At 40.5% G+C, this 15,364-nt stretch overlaps 1 long non-coding RNA gene across 1 annotated transcript in view; it reads left to right on the top strand.

The window, feature by feature from the left end:
- Positions 1-2,935, top strand: part of LOC136400967 (uncharacterized) — a 36,449-nt gene extending 33,514 nt beyond the window's left edge. The window contains exon 4 of the long non-coding RNA XR_010750439.1: positions 1,442-2,935. This is a non-coding gene — a long non-coding RNA (uncharacterized lncRNA). The remainder of the gene's footprint in view (positions 1-1,441) is intronic.
- Positions 2,936-15,364: the final 12,429 nt, after the last annotated feature.

The raw sequence follows: 15,364 nt of genomic DNA, 5'->3' as shown, positions 1-15,364 counted from the left end.
CAGGAACCTGGGAATGTTCCCTGACTTCCCTCCCCTTCCCCGCATGATTCAAACAATCATTAAGCACTCAGATTCCAATTGCCAATTATCTCTTCACTATAATCACTTCTCTCCATCTCCAATACTGTGCCCTGATGAAGACCATCATTATCTCTTTCCTCCTTCCTGATTTCTACCTGCAGTTTTGCTCTCCGCAGTTTACTCTCCACACTGCCACCAAAGTAATTTTAATAAAATTAAACTGTGGTCACACCTTCTCTCTGCTTTAAATCTTGCAATGGCTTCCCTATGTCCCTTGGACAATAAAGTCCAAACCCTTTAATGTGGTTTACAGTTTCCTTCATGATTCAGTACCTCCCTCCCCTGTGACTTCCAACTCCTTCCCCTCAATATCGCCCTTGAAAAAAGTGTTATTTGGTCATTTTCTAAAGTATGTCATTCTCCCATTTCCTCTGGACCTTTGCACATGTCATTCCTTTTACTTAAGACACACTTGCCCCTGACTTCTTTAAAAGTCTAAATCCAACTCACTTTTCAGGTCTCAGCTTAAATGTCACTTCCCCCTGGAGATTAGAAGCCTTGCTTGTGTCCTGTGTCACTGTGGACTTGATGGTGTTTCTTAGTTAGAGTGTTTGTTTCCTTCACTGTGCTGTAGTCTCCACGAAAACAGTCGGTGTATCTGTTGTATTTACTACTGTATTTCTAACTCTCTTAGTGGGCCCACAGAAACTTGTTAATAATGGAGAAAGTGATTGAGAAACTCAGCAAGCTATTAGTATCTTTCTGCATGTTCTGTGGTACAAATGGTTGCTTATATGTCATAGTTAAGTTCTCAATGAAATAATTTCCCAGAAGTCCAACTTCTAATGGTATCTTGACACTAGCACCTCTGGTTGCCTCCTCTGACAGGAAGAGTGGGATTACTTTCTGTTCACATGCACTTCCCTTCCCCTATGATCGACCTCCACAAGGAACTGAGGCAAAGCTGAGGAATGGCTTCCGTAATGTCTCCCAGAGGAATACCATAAAGAAATCAGAGACATCTGTGCATTGTTTAGACCTCCATTAGCCTTTCTTGAGTTGTAAATTACTTAGCAACAGCTGGGCCAGAGAGAATAAAAAGATACTCTATTTGAAAAAGAAAGTATAATGACCCAATGCTTTCCAGTTTTATCATTTATAAGGTTATAATACTTTTGATTACTTAGCATTGTTAATTATGTTACTCAGAAGACATCAATATATCGAGTACATGCGTAAAGTAAGTAAAGACATTCTAAAAATATCAACCAACTTAGGGAAATTTAAATGGAAAAAATGCATAACCAAGTGAATGTTGGTCTGTGCTACTCTGATTCCCCCCGCAGGACCGAAAAATTTATTTATTTCCTCTGTAATTGCTGAACTATTCAGTTTGATGAGGTGCTGAATTGTTTTTCAGAGACCACAGACCAAAATCACATGTCACACAGCTGAAGCATATGCAAAGAAGAGAAGATTGAAAACCAGCTACATCGAAAACCAAAGTCTGGTACTCTCCTCTCACCCAACACACACAGGGACCCAAAGGACCAGGACATAATTGAAACCCTGAACCCTTTCAGAAGCCAAGAGCCTGTTCTCCAGGAAGATCTGGTGTTGACATCCCTTTACCATAAGTGGCCAAGTTCTAAGTTCCTCCAATTCAAACTTGCCCCACCAGCATTTCCACATACCTGTTCTCCCGCTCCTTAAAAACCCTTGGCCTGGTCCAGTGAGCAAGATGGATCTGAGACACGATTAGGTCTCTTATCTTCTTGGTTGATGCCTTCTCAATCAAAAATCATTTCTTTATTCCAAACCCTGATATTTTGGGTCTTGGCCTTTTGAAGCATTGGGCACAGGACTTTGATTTGGTAACACCCAAGCTGTGGAGAGATGTCTGCCCTTGACTGAAGAGAGCCAACCTTGCCTAAGATCACAACCCTTTCTCAGGGTAGCTTGATCCACTGAGTAGTCGACTGGGGATAGTAATGGCCTGGGCCTATTGATCCAACCTGAAACAACTGTTAAGGACTCCCAGCTAAATTTGGGACTTCCAGTGGGGTTGGCTGAGATCTTGCACTGAATGCATCATGGCCCCAACTCCCCCTCTCTACACTTCTGATTCCTTCTCCCCACTGCTGACCCCAGGAACATTCCCTAATAAACTTCCTGTATGTGAATCTCATCTCAGATTCTGTGACATAAGCCCTTTGTATTAGGCAGGGAAGCCAACTTGCTTGCTTTGTTATCCACTGAGTTCTGGATGGTCCTGGGGAGGTTAAATATGTTGGTCTGATGAGAGCAGTAAGGGAGTAAGATTGGGTTTGGGGAGGGAGGTGGGAACTGGAGCTTGAGGGCAGGATGGGCTGACTTCTTGAAGTTTTAGCTTCAGTTAAAATTATTTAACCTTTCTTGGAAGTTTATGAGGTTTCTTAAAAATTTTTATTTATACATCTTTAGAGTGAGAAAGAAGGGGGGAGGAGCAGGAAGCGTCAAGTCCCGTATGTGCCTTGACCAGGCAAGCCTGTGGTGTCAAACCAGCAACCTCAGTGTTCCAGGTTGATCCTTTATCTACTGCGCCACCACAGGGCAGGTGGTGGCCTATGAGTTTTGCTCAGAAGAAGACTCTCCTGCCTCTGACCTATAAAGAGTTTCTGGGTGTTCCTGTAATTTGGCTTGTGTGTTTTGTCTTATTCTGCCAATATATTGTTGTTTCATAAGTAGGTTATCACTCAAGATTTTTTTAGGGTAGAATCCAGGTATTATATCCTGTTATTCCTACAGAGTCTCTACTTGGATATCCTAATAGTTTGATATTAATAAATTGTTATTAGATGAAGCTACTTAAAAATAGATACTACCGCATCATGCCTTATTTATTTCTCAGTGTCTTTCTTCCATTCCTTCCATATCTATATACTTTTTTCAAGGTTGAATAAATATAATGAGTCCTTTATTGGTACTTCTTTTTTTACTGGCTTGTCTGAACATAGCAATTCCCATTGTTATATAAAACTGATTCCAGTTCAAGTTGAAAACATTATGTTCCAGGGTTGGCCAAAATCTCTACATATAAGCAGGAATTGCTTTCTGGATTTTGAAAAAAATCATTTGCACAATATATTTTTCCCATTTATTATTTATTGTGTTTAAATTCTTTGGAAATTGGCAATCCATTTAAGGACTAATTAGACTAATCTTTCTTAATTAGAATAATTGCTTACTAACAAACACTCATACTTTATATGCTTCCCATAACAGGATGGCAAATGCATTATGGGGGTTGGTGCTTAGGCCCTGAGGGCTCAGCAGTGGGACCAGGTCTTATGGGAGATTGCCATTCATGCCCACCTGCCCAATCATCTTTAACATTTAATTAGCATGTCCTATTTTTATTGCTGTTGGAACTACTTTTAGTTTATCAATGAAGGAGTGTGTTAATTTTCTACTCATTTAGAGGGAGGGGGTAGTCAAAAGACCAAGAACCACATCAAGCTAGGAAAACATAACGTAATTAAATAAACATGAGTGGCTAGTAGAGGAGAATGTAGAGGAAGATTGTAAATCTTTAAGTAAAAGAATAGATCAAGTGTGGGTGTGCGCAGGGCACTGCCCAGAAGGACTCAAATTAGAAACTCATATTTTATTTTTCTAATAAACTCCCTACATGTGAATCTCATCTCAGATTCTGTGACATAAGCCTTTTGTATTAGGCTGGGAAATCAACTGACTTGCTTTCTTATCCGCTGAGTTCTGGACAGTCCTGGGGAGGTTAAATATGCTGGCATTTATTGAGTCCCCACTACACATGTATTCTCCTAGCACTGTGCTGTCATCCCTGCCCTGGAGAGTCGCCAGTGAAGGACACTGAAAAACAAGCGTGACATCATCACCTAAGGCATGTGCTGACCGAGGGGTAGATAGAGGGCCCAACACAATGCTGGACACTGGAACGTAGGTCCAGAAGTTAAGCCCTTTATCACTCTGACCTTTCAGGATATTTCTTAGGGAAAAAAATACCCTTCCTTGCTCTACTGAGTTGTTTTCCAAATAATCCGTTTAAAAAAATCTTTGAGTTGGAGTAGGAGATTGCCCTAAGGAAACGTAACGTTCTTTTCCTATTGACAGCAGCTTTGTCAAAATCATCGGCTGCAAGCACAACTTTATCCACCCACAAAGAGCACAGTCAGAACCATGTTCTAATGAAAATGAAGTTGTACTTTTTGCAATTTTTTTGTATAATGTGGTGAAAATCACCCCACACTTCTCTTCAATGTATTTATACCAGGAGCAAGTCCCTAAAGATCTGTCAAGCATTTGTAGTGGTGCCACCCAGAAAAAGACTAAATTGCCCAGCCAGCCCTGCATCTTCATACAATGTGACTAAATTCTAGCCAATAAAATAGATGCAGAGCTTTGTGCGAAATTTCTGGAAAGTTTTCTTACACAGGAAGAAACTGGGGCTTACTCTGTCTTGCTGACAGCCTGAAACTCGGACGTAATGGCTAACTGAGGATGGAAACCACAGATCTTGAGGATGATGGATCAGGAAATAGGAGACTGGGTCCTCCATGATGCCATGAAGATTTTCCAAACAAGATGGGATTCCTTGTGTCTCATGTTCTTTTACATGAGAGACAGCTGCTAATATATTCAAACCAGTTTTATCTGAGTTGCTCCAGTTTTATGGCAGCAAATCTAGCTGTTTGTCTCTCATATAAGGATAGTATGTTAAGTGTCTTACAGAGTTCCGTTCCGGAAAAGACCATTTTTCCCACTAATGGTTCATTCCGTATCTCACTGCTTTGCTGCCTTTGGCCTTGTCTCCCAGGAAAAGCAGGGTTCCCTTTAGTCTTTGGAGTGGTGACTCTAGCCCTCGGCTGCTGACACAACAATTTCCATGCCTCCCTGCCCAGCCCAAAACCCTTCCCCATGTCTGGTAGCTCACCCCCATTTGAATAGTGCAGTTGCACATTAAACTTCCCAGAAAACATTTTCTTTTAAACTGTATTCACAAGTTTTAGCATAATCTACTGATTAGATGATTGATTGCATTTTAGAAAGGAATAATACAAGAAAAGTGAACTGGGATTTTTAAAATCACTGACATTTACATCCTAAAGCTACTACATCATCTCCCTTAGCTCAAGGGTAGTCTCTCTTCTCACCAAACAAATCAAAGTCAGGAATGACCGACATACATTTACACAAACAATCCAGAGTATAAGTAAAGGTCTTATGCTGTTGCTGTCTTTGTATACACAGAACTCAGTAGCCTAAAAAATGACTATTTACAGGTACAAATTAATTGATGTTGCCTAATGAACTTTTATGATAACAGCTAGCAAGTGTCAGAGCCGGGATTCTGACTCCTACATGCAGAAAAGAATTATTTATAAAGCACAGTCTCAAACAAAACAAGAAGCTAATCTAACAGCCATCATCTCCTCTCCTCTTTGGATATATATATATATATTTTTTTAATTTTATTTTTTTAACTAGATATATATATATATTATTTTATTTTATTTTAACTAGAAAGAACAGATAACAGAAAAGAAACTTATACAAATTCTACAGTTCCACCTCTGCCTCTGAGGGTCTGAGGTGTAAGCATCTTGAAACCAGTGACCTGGTGCTGACACATCTCAGCCCCGCCCCTAACGGTTCCTTAGCCATCAAACCACTGGAGACATTTTCTTAGCAATTGCCTTTTCATTTCTTTCCCTCTAAAACCCTCTCACCCCCTACAATATTTCTGGCTTCTCTATTTCAAAAATAAAGTAATAAAGCTATCTTTGGCCCTGCTACAGAAGTTATCTTTGCATATGGAAGTTGCATTGACCTGAGCGGCTGGGTGGCACTGGGATCTCCCTGGCAGGTTCTGAGGACAGCATATCTCATCAGGCTACCTCCCGCCCCCTGGCTCTTTTTTTGGATTGTAGCAGTGAAAATGAGATCCCTTGTGAGGATGAAATGAGATGATGAATGCAAATAGCCAATCACAGGACCTGGAAGTCAGTACATTATCGTCTGCTAGTCATTTAATGGGTGGTCGTTATCAGACTAACAACCTTCAATTGATACTGCTTCCCTCATTCAGCAAATGAGACTCTCTATTCTTCTGATGCAGAAGAGTTTTCATTTGAATATAGAGGCCTTCTGAATCTCAATTTGGGGAATGAGTTGTGGTGATGGCAAGCTAGTTCTCAAGAAAGGTTGATTCTGGGGGTGATTTCATGGGAACAAGGGGCTGTATTTGTCTGTTCCCATAATGCAGCAGTGGAAAGCAGCAGCTTCTGATTCAAGAATCGAGCAGGTGAACACGGAAGAGTGATCAATTAACTAATTCATTACTAAGGCAATGTAGTAACTGTCATTTAAAATATTAAATAGCTGGGTAAGCTACTTAATGGTCATTTTCTCTGAGCTTCACAATCCGAATAAACAATTAAAATGTGCAACCACCCAACATCTTGGAAATGTCCACTTGTCTATACCCTCACTTCCGCCCTGCATGCTCCTGCCTCTGACTCCTGCCATGATCTACTTTAACCTTCACCTTCACCTTCACCTGCTTTCCCCCTTATCTGCTACTTTTTGATTCTTCTGCTTCCCTACATTTCTTGCTTTAATCAATAATGTTTTGAGAACTACAGTAGCTTACTTTTCTTTTAAGTGTATTACACATTTAATAAATAAACATTTTTACTTTTAAAAGCAGGTAGATTGAATATTTTCCTCTGTGTACAAAGCAGACCTTCTTCTTCTTCTTCTTCTTCTTTTTTTATTACACTCAATTGATTTTTTTCCTTTGAAGGATACTAATCCTTAAGGCAGGGGTCCCCAAACTTTTTACACAGGGGGCCAGTTCACTGTCCCTCAGACCATTGGAGGGCCGGACTATAAAAAAAAACTATGAACAAATCCCTATGCACACTGCACATATTTTAAAGTAAAAAAAAAAAAAAAAAAAAAACAGGAACAAATACAATATTTAAAATAAAGAACAAGTAAATTTAAATCAACAAACTGACCAGTATTCCAATGGGAACTATGCTCCTCTCACTGACCACCAATGAAAGAGGTGCCGCTTCCGGAAGTGCGGCAGGGGCTGGATAAATGGCCTCAGGGGGCCACATGTGGCCCGCGGGCTGTAGTTTGGGGACCCCTGCCTTAAGGAATGGCTTTTTCTTACTGGCCCAACTATTTCTCCTCCAGGCTATATTATGCTAACTCCTACAGTTTCTCAACTCTATTTCTCAAGTTATTTAAAGTTATTTAACAACCATTTCTTTGTTCTTTTAGTGAGGGTGGTGGGGGCAAGGGCAGACAGGGACAATCAGGAAGGAAGAGAGAGAGATAAGCATCATTTTTTTGTTGTGGCATCTTAATTGTTCATTGATTGCTTTCTCATATGTGCCTTGATAGGGGGGCAGAAGAGGGTCACCAGCAGAGTGAGTGATCCCTTGTGCAAGCCAGCAACATTGGACTCAAGCCAGCAACCTTGGACTCAAGCCAGCAAACTTGGACTCAAGCCAGCAAACTTGGACTCAAGCCAGCAAACTTGGGTTTCAAGCCAGCAACCTTTGGGCTCAGGCCAGCAACTATGGGGTCATGTCTATGATCCCACACTCAAGCTGGAGACTTCATGATCACACCAATGACCCCATGCTCAAGCTGGCAACCTCGGAGCTTTGAACCTGGGTCCTCAGCATCCCAGGCCAATGCTCTGTCCACCGCACCACCACCTGGTCAGGCAACAACCATTTCTTGAAGATATATTATCTGTCATACTGAGACAAATGCTGTGGATTAAATAAGATTTGGTTCCTTTTCTCAAAGAGCAGGAAGTATATTTGGAGAGATAAGACATAAAACTACATAATACATACTTTAAATAAGAGTTGAAGATGTTCTATATAAACTTTCTACAGTGAGTTTCATTAAGAGGTTTAAAGAAGTCAAATACGACAGACCCAATTTAGTGATACAATTATATTGTCCTTAATTTCCTAGCAGCATACACATTTCTAATAAAAGACATCTCCCAAATCTCTTTAAAATTTCTTTTTTTTTTAAATTTTTAAAAAATTTTTCTGAAGTTGGAAACGGGGAAGCAGTCAGACTCCCGCATGCGCCCGACCAGGATCCACCCGGCATGCCCACCAGGGCGTGATGCTCTGCCCACCTGGGGCGTTGCTCTGTTGCAACCAGAGCCATTCTAGCGACTGAGGCAGAGGCCATGGAGCCATCCCCAGCACCCGGGCCAACTTTGCTCCAATGGAGCCTCGGCTGCAGGAGGGGAAGAGAGAGACAGAGAGGAAGGAGAGGGGGAGGGGTGGAGAAACAGATGGGTGCTTCTCCTGTGTGCCCTGGCTGGGAATTGAACCCGGGACTTCTGCACACCAGGTCGATGCTCTACCACTGAGCCAACCAGCCAGGGCCCCCAAATTTCTTTAAAAGAAAAGCAATAAGTATATTTATTTTCTTTTAGAATGAGATCTGAAAAGGTGATACAATCATGAATTCTACTAAACAATGATATTTTCTTCTTTTCCTAGGATTCTTACAATAGATTTACTCTGATTTTAGACTCATTTTTTCTGGCACCCACTCAAAGTAGAGAATTGCTTAAAATAAAGGCACTCCTTCCTGAAACATATAACTAATATTTCACTTAAAGCATCATTTTAGTGTAATAGTTAAGCCTGGATTCAATCAGGCCAGGACAGAAGTATTCTCTATAAAAGATATTTCAGGTAGAAAAATGTTGATACTCTTTTTTTAAAGTAGGAAGGGAAAAATTAATTTCTTAGGTTACTTACTGGTTGTCTCGGATGGGGAATAAATTGCATGACCCAAGCAGTCCTTAACCAGGAAAAAGAGAGAGCACCTTTCTTGCTGACATCTCGGGGGCAGATGAGGGAGGCTGACCACCTTCAGTTTTAAGACAATGTGTGCTCTTATGTCATCTTTGCACCTAATGATTTCATAGATCTGCGGCCTCACCTAAGATCACAGGTCAGTATGGAGACAGCCAGATAGAAGAGACAACATTTTACATGTTTTTCATATATCTACGTGGATTTTAATTAATTTTATAAAAATATTTATTTCTACTTGGTTGGTAAGGGCAGGAGTAGAGGGTAGGAGAAACCGATGTTCATGTACCACCTGCAGGTTCTAAAAAATATTGTTCTCCTGACTTAGTTGACAAAGGGAGCTTCCCTGAGATTTTGAACGACCTTGAGCCTAAAGAGAAAAGGCAGGGGTCGGGGTGAGGTGAATGGGAAGCTGGGGATGGTAGACATTAAAGAGGCTGAGAAAAGTCATGAAAACAAAGGAAGAGGGGGAAGAGGAAGAGAAGAAAATGGGGAAATATTGCTCCTTTTGCTGAAAAAGGAGCAATCCAGACAGCCATTTTGCTGAGGGTCACCGTTAGAAATCCGTGTCTGTGTGTATTGTGGAAGGTATTAGGGCACTGTGCCCAGCCTCACGGAAGTGGACACATTAAAATAGAAGCAGCACAAGCGAATTGCAGGATAGAAGCTGAAAGGTAGAGTGAGCTGAACAGAGGGGAGTAGTCTGGGAGAGCTACAGTAGGTCGTAGTTTAGGTGGGTTTTTCAAGAATTACTCGTGTATTATTCAGTTTTAGAATTTCAGAAATTTAATATGAAAGGCATGTCCAGAAGGAGACACTAAGGACACAAAGGAGACATAAGGAGACATAGTCTGTGACCTATCGAGTTATTACCTATGGCTATGATCTAGCCTCTTCCCACCTTAAATTCTAACTCCTTGAAGCCGGAAACTGTGCTTTAGTTATCCATGTGTTTCTTGCCCAACTTAGTCGTACTGGGTGGAGACTCTAGAAATATGCTGAATAAATGAGTACGTAAGTAAATCAGCCAACCACTGCACAATCTATGGTTTAATTTCTGTACTTTCAACAATGAGCATTTTCATTTGAGCATTGATTAAAACAGAAGAGAGGTAACACAGTCCATTTTTAATCCTGCTTTCTAATAGCATTCCTTGAGATATAAGGTGCAATTCTTATGTCAGTTTTGCTAGATTGAGATGTTAACAAAGAAAAATTCAATGAGCCTTGAAATGCTTTTATTAGTGACTCAACCTTCACTTTCAAAAGGGCAATGGAACAGCTGTGTGTCTGGAACAAAAGGCAAATTAAAAATAAGAGATTAATTAAGCACTAAACTGACATTTTTTGACCTTATAAGACTGATGAAACATTTTCACTTATTTTTATTTTTTATTGAATTGATGGAGTGACATTGGTTAATAAAATTATATAGGTGTCAGGTGTACAATTCTATAATATCTCATCTCTATATTGTACTGTGTGTTCACCCCAAGTCGAGTCTCCCTCCATCACCATTTATCCCCCTCTACCCTCCTCCACCTCCTCCACCTTCTTTTCCCTCCCATAATCACCACACTGTTATACCGACATTTTCTTAAAACACAGATTTCGGTACTAGAAGTGGTGAGATCAATCATGTCAAATGTGCTATATTGGGAGGTTTTGGTTTTATTGATTAGTTACCTAAAAGCTGATTCAGTCTGAACAATTAGAATATCAAACAAAGAACACAGGTTTTACATATAAAACAAGCTTTGGAAGAATTGTCCGTTAAGTATGATGATTGCTGTAAAATAAATAAATACATTATATAAATAGCATAGTTTGCACAGCTTTCTTATCAAGAGCCTTCTGACATTTCAGAAGCAAGGAAAGCAAATAAATGTCTTGAAAAGTTGAAAAGCCAATTCATTATGACATCTGACATTTGGGAGCTGATATTATCATCGGCAATTTAAAATTCAGAGTATGTGAAAGTGCAGTCATATAATACAGCCCAACAAACACAGGGCCTTGCTGAAACTTCTGTACTACCTGGGAAGACAACATGGAGCCACAGAAAGCTGGTGGTTTTAAACTGGAATATTTATTCCTCCCCAGCTCACTCCCCCTCAATGTTTATGAAATAATGAGTTTTACCTTCTGAAGCACACAAAATTGTATGTAAAAGAAACTGATTTTAAATAGGGAGATTTAAAAATCTACTAGATGACCTTCGCCATCATAGCTAGGAATGTTTTCTTGAACATGTATCATGTGCTGTTTGTTGATCATTTGTTTGCTTTGTTTCTAATCAAAATATGAAAGCACATGTAAACATTTTCAGAGCTACTCTAGGGATCTTGCTCAGAATACCAATGATAGTCGTGATGTGCTATGTGCTTATCATAAGGGTTTCTAGTCCAGAGATTCCTCTCTGGTCACAGGAATTGTCAGCAAATCTGCATCAGATGTATCCAACTGGAGAAATTCTTTGAAAATCGTAGCCTAAAAAGTCATAAAGGTACACCTGCAGAACCTGGGGCCCAGATAATCTCCTTGGCCCTGAACCTAATCACTCACTTGTTTTTTCATCAAAGGAATCATCGTTAAGATCGAGGAAAGAACATCAACCATTTTAATGCTCACTCCTGTCCTTGTCTCTCACTAAAACCTTGCTGCTCCCCCAAAGATTGGTTTGCTCTGTGCACTGTGCTCAACTGTGCTCAACTTTCTTGCAGATGATCAGCAAAGCAAAACATTCCCTTTCCTCCTTTCTTACAAATACTTCAAGAAAAAAGCACCGTGTGATTTGTACAACTGACAATTGAAACCATTGCCCCAGGGCAGATTGAGAAAAACTCATATTCTCTCTAACAGAACCCAGAAGTGTCTGTTCAGCTACCTTACGGCCGAGGCACACGCTTCGTTGCTGCTCTGTGATTTAATTCAGGGGAGGGATAGCTGCTGCATTTTCAATTGATATATAAAAATAGCTGGTTGCACTAGACAGAGTCTGACGTCAGTGGAATCATTAAAAAGCAGTGACCAGTCTGCAGAATGACTCCGTGGAAGCAACTGAAGCTCAACATGCAGATACCAAGGCCATTCTTTGAACAGACAGACATCTTTTCCTCTTGTAAGATAATTTTCATCCATCATTTAGCTAATATGTGGTTAAAGCTCAAGTTGTTTTATTTTTGTTTGTTTTCTTCCCCACCAGACCATGGCACATAATCCCATACAAAAGGTCAGCCACAGATGAGGAGTGCTCATATCCTGTGGACATGGTGGGAATGTAGAGTGGAGGACCTTTGGAAGTGTCTCAGTAGACTCCAATAAATGCAAGCCCACTGAGTAGCTCTTAATGTTTCTGTTTCCAACCACAGGCATTTGCACTGAAATTTCTAAAAAGGACTGACACAGGAAACCATGGAACAGTAGGCAGTATGGCTCATTTACAAGTTCTTTCCAGGAGATGGAGCTCATACCAGGAACCAGATGTGAATATCAATGCCCATCTGGCACCAGATGGGTTCAGGCTCAGGAGTCTGACAAATCGGCTCTCCTGTAGTGTTCTGCTCTCCTTTTCTCCAATCTAGAGTCCCTTCCTTATTCCTCACCATTAAGCTAAATTCTACCCATCCTGCAAGTGACCCTGACATCATGACCAAACACTCTGGCATAATGTCACCTTTCCCCTTCTTGATTAAACTACAGCAGCCCATGGACATGGCCCTAGATCAGACCTTCAACTAAGCCTTTCCCTCTTTCACTTTCACAAAAGAATGCTCTCCTGACCCCTGTTGACTGCCTCTTTCCTCCATCGTTCCCTACTCCCTAGTGCAATCCTTTTAAAATATCAGCCTGATTATGTTAGCCCCTTGCTTAACAACCATCGCTGTCTCCCTGAGTGAAAGCTCCCCCACCTGCATACCTTTTAACCAGGCCAACTCATCCATGTTCTAGCCTGAGGCCAATTAAGCCAATCCTTGGTTCTCCCAGTCTTGAGACCCTTGATTTTACTCTATCCTTGCTTTTTGTTATCCACCCATTTTTGAGACCATTTGCCTTGTGATGCTCTTCATTTCTTCTGTCATGCTCAACCTCTCAAACTTGATGTATTCTGCTTTCTTAATGTTGAACATGTGTACTCTCTTTTGAACATGATTTGCAATAGTCCTATGACTACTTGGGTAACTATTCTGCTCAGCAGATATCCAGACTAAGCCTCACCTTCTTCTTGGGAACATATCAGATCACATTCCTTACTTGCAGGATAGAACCCATGGCACAATACATAAAACCCCAACCCACCATTCTAGACTGACCCTTCTACCATTTCCCACTACATACCTTAATATTAGCCTCTGAGCTCAACACAGTCTTTCCTTCTGCTGTTCTTTTGCCATGCCATGTCTTATGCTTGTAAAACACTTTCACCATTTTCCATTTGGCATATTCATTCCTTAATACCAAACTCAAATATCATCATCCACAACCAATTTAACTGACCCTATCTACATGTTCTCATGGAAATACATATTTATCTCTAGTACTTATGCTTGGATGTTTATCTGTTTCTTCCCCTAAAACTTGATGTTCCACAATGAAAAAAACTAATATTTTATTTCTCTTTGTAACCTCCGATATAGATACTACACAAGGTCTGTCAAATGGTGGTCCCTCAACAAGTGTTTATTGAGTGAACAAATAACCTACACATGTCTAAATATATCTTAACATTTTTTACTTGTAGTATATAATAATTATTCTTCATCTGTGAATCATTAGCTTTGATTAATCACAAGCATAATGTATAGCAAGTATTTTTAAACTACCCTATAAATGCCACCTAAGTCAGTGTTGAGAGTTTATACCTGAACTATGTTTTGTAAGATGAGCCTCTTGTTTCTATTTAATTTGTATTGTGAAATGTTTGTCTATAAATATGTCCTTCCATACTGGAAATCTTGGCCTTTGCCACTTCTTAGGGCAATAAAGTTCTAGGCAATGCTCTTCCACATCTTTATTTCCATGCAGAATGGCTCAAATCCTATCCCGCCAGAAATGAAATAAGAAAGCCACTTAGATAGTGAAGGATTATAGTTGGTAAGGTCATTTGAGGGCCTCTATGAGAGAACACTTGTTACAAGGGATACCCATATGGATATCACCTTTGGTCATGTCTGTGTTCTGCTGTCATTGTGCAGTACAACCTTGATAATTTAAAGGAAGCCCTGTTTCAATCCAGGCTCTTTTTCTAGAAAGATCTGGCAATGTTCACCTGGTTCTTACATGTGTATCTGCAGCTAGTGGACCCAGCATCCTATTCAAGGACTCCTCCCATTGCATGAGTGTCTAAAATTAATTTCATTGTTTCCAAACATGTTTCAATAACTGCCACACCATGGGGACAATGAAAGAGCTAAGATGTGCCTCTTCAAAGATTCAATCAACCAGAAATAATCTTATAGTCCAGTGAGAAAATAATTATTGATTCTAATTTATTTTTTTCTGCCTTCTCCCCATGCCAAAATAGAAACCAGTCTGCAGGCCCTTCCCATTCCACTCTACCCCCAAAATGAAAGAGCATGATTTAGTGATAGCTGAGTGGTTGTATTGAGGCAAAATATTTTTTCTTAATTATTTCTCAATAAAACCCTAGGAGTTCAGGCTTACACATTCCTATGAGGGAAGGAGGGTGAGAGGAGAGTAAGTGTTCCTCCAAGAAGTGCTAAGGACCCACCAGCAGGTGGTGGTCTAGCCCCCTTCCTCTCCCTGCCCCCTACAGCATTGAGCCCTCTTCTAGAACTGAATGTGGTTCACCTTGCTGAACAGCTCCAGGTGGTTCCAGGAACACTTTTATCCACAGGACTGAAGGGTGAATGTGGCAGAAGGTGCCTGGTTGCATTTAGGTTCACTTCCTGCCACTTAACTCCAGTATACCCATTATCACAACTCATTACTAAGGTCATATATTACAACTCATATATACTAAGGCTGTCACTTGCAGAGACAGCCAATGTTGAAACTTTTCATTACAGTTGAGTAAGCCACAGTATAACATTTTACTTAAAAATAACTATTTCCTTCAATCCCAAATGATATTTTCACCCTCTTGATGTGGGAAGCATCACCATTTTACCCCGTGTAGAAAAGGCACCCCTTTACCGATGGGGTCTGCTTGACTTTGGAAGGTCAGCCGCCCCTGTCAAGAAAAAGCAGTGTCATCAGAAGCTCTGGGGGTGAGCTCCCCTCAGAATGTGGCATCTTGGCTTGTACAGTGTCCCGTGCACAGTGGCATGGATTATGGCGTGAAGAGAGGAGAGATCATTCTGCATCATGTGTGGCCCTGACCAACCTATTCCCAATTAGACTTACTGTAGAAATTGTTCTTTTCTTCCCAGGCTATCAAGAATAACTGTTCAGTTTTAATATCTGGAGATATAACTTTGCAAAGGTCATTGAGA

The sequence above is a fragment of the Saccopteryx leptura genome, chromosome 1, assembly GCF_036850995.1.
Source record: "Saccopteryx leptura isolate mSacLep1 chromosome 1, mSacLep1_pri_phased_curated, whole genome shotgun sequence".
Lineage (NCBI taxonomy): Eukaryota > Metazoa > Chordata > Mammalia > Chiroptera > Emballonuridae > Saccopteryx > Saccopteryx leptura.
The sequence above is the reverse complement of the archived record's forward strand: the minus strand, read 5'-3'. Positions and strand labels throughout refer to the sequence as shown.